Here is a 2,293-nt window from a genome sequence, read left to right as displayed (position 1 = left end):
AGGATTTTTTTTTTTAAAAGGTTTTTTAGGATTTTTGGATTTTTTTTGGCTTTTTTAATATTTTTAGTAATAAATGGTGCGGTGTGTCCGGGTGTCCGGAGCACACGCACTGCGCACACAGCTCCGACGGCGGCCGGGGGACAAGGCGGGGGTTCATTAGTAACATCCCGGTTCGGTGAAGCTGTTTTATTTACTAGTGAGCCTTTCAGTCCCTCCATTGATCTGTTCACTGATCTCTCCTTTCCACTTAGTTTTTCAAGAATGTTTCTGTAATATTCTGGTTAAATTGAATGTGTCATCTACCAATGATCATTATCATGAAATATTAACCGTTCAAAATGTTGAATGTGAGATATGCTGGTGGCCTCTAGTTTATATTCATTGTGCATCAACATTATCACCTTTGTTTATGAGGTCAACAAAGAGCTAACATCTGCCAAAGCACAGAAGTTTTTTGTTTAAGAACTGGCTGTGTTTGGTCAGCAGTCAGGTGTGCTGAAGGGACAATGAGTTTAGTCGTGGACTTGCTTATGAATTTGCTATGTAATTCAGGCAGTACCGACTCATTAACTTTAAATATGAACTTAAAATGAAGTGACAGTGAAGATGATTCACATCGTCTTCATTACAAGCACTAAAAAGATCATTGTGCTAGAAAGTCTGCAGACTTATCAGTCAAATGAGTAAGACGTGTAGGAGGAAGTATTTCAGTGATACACTTTCTTTGCAGTGAGATAAGTAGAAAATGCCGCACTAAATTTATTTAGTAGAATGGCATTTTCAAAATGTTTTGAACTGTTGTCTAACCATAGGTTCCTAAGTTTCCACAACAAAGTTTGTGCAAAGCTGAAAACTGCAAATGCAATCCAAGAGCTAACTAACTGATTTTTTTCTTAATGGGAATGTCAAGCTAGTAATTTGCCACACCTTTTGGCAGTGAATCTGTTTCTGTGACGTATTCAAACATTTTCCTGGTAGGTAAGCTGGATTTTGATACTGTGCAGATTCCTACTCTGGGATGTGCTGTGCATGTTCTCTTCCTCCCTCTAAAACAAGATGTCTTTTTACTAGAAGACAATGTTTGCTTTGTTCACTCTAAGGCACAATGGGAGAACTGCATGCTGTATTAGGTTTATGTGGCAAGGTTTTGGTAGTGGGGGGCTGCAGGACAAGGTGCTGAAATAGCCAGCTTGTGTTATGAAAATGTACATTTGCCCTCCTTACCTCAGAATACTTGAAGTTGACTCTCTGTACACTCCATTTGGCTCCTCTCAAGTCGCCTGACAGAGGGGCCAGGAATGCTCTCCAGAAGTGAAAAGACTGTTTGCGCTCCTGAGACTGTGGGTTTGGTAACAGAATGCTAAATCTGGGAGAGATGGGGCAGCTTGACAATGAGACGGAGTGCAAATCCAGCAGGAAAAGACAATGAGGATTTTTGTCTTTTCCAAACCAAAACAGAGTGTGTTTTGGTTTCCTTTGACAAATCTGGCTTGCCTGTGGGTAGGAGCAGGGTTATGGTTCTACCCAGCAGGTCTCTCTCTCCTCCCAATCTTCCCCAAGTTGGAAGCCAGTCAGTTCTCCCAGTCAAGCTTGTGAACCAGCACGCAGACAAAGTATGAATTTGGGTGCAAGCAGAAACTGAAGCCCGAGCTTTCATGACCGTATAGAAATACTAACATTGGAGTATCAGGCACTAAGGATGCATCCAATACCTTGCATGAAGTCTGTGTAGAACCTGGAACTCCAAAATCCTTATTCAGAGCTTTACTTGAACATTTTTTTAAATCTTTTTTATCAGCTTAATATTTGTTCCTGAGATTAAAAAAATCCCCTCAAATGTCTGAAGAAATACACTCTGGAATTCATCTTGGGTGGACTTACAGTCATTTTTAATCCTCTGTGGCTGCAAACTTTATCAAATTCTTGACGTATTTATCAAATACCATGAACAATTTCTATTGCTCAAAAGGTATCTTTTTTTCATGTCTCATCTTTGTCTTATTCTGTGTCTTGAAGAGATGTGTGCAGAGCTTCTCTGAAGAATTTCATAGCTTCAGCAGCTTGTCACTGGGGCCCAGCTCCCTCCTTTAAAATAGTTCATTTTGTAAATAGCAATTCAATACATTTTATATAAGGGAATCACTACAAACTAAACATGGGGATAGCAGTGGATTTTTTTTCTACTGCACAGACTCAATTGCTTCACAGAATTTCATTTCACAGTTGGAAACTTGACTCCTGACTAGAGTTGTGTGATACTGCCAATTTTTGCTTTGACTATTCAAGTGTAAAA

Source organism: Aptenodytes forsteri, unplaced genomic scaffold (assembly GCF_000699145.1).
Source record: "Aptenodytes forsteri isolate BGI_AS27 unplaced genomic scaffold, ASM69914v1 Scaffold41, whole genome shotgun sequence".
NCBI classification, from domain to species: Eukaryota; Metazoa; Chordata; class Aves; order Sphenisciformes; family Spheniscidae; genus Aptenodytes; species Aptenodytes forsteri.
This window is presented reverse-complemented; position numbering follows the sequence as displayed.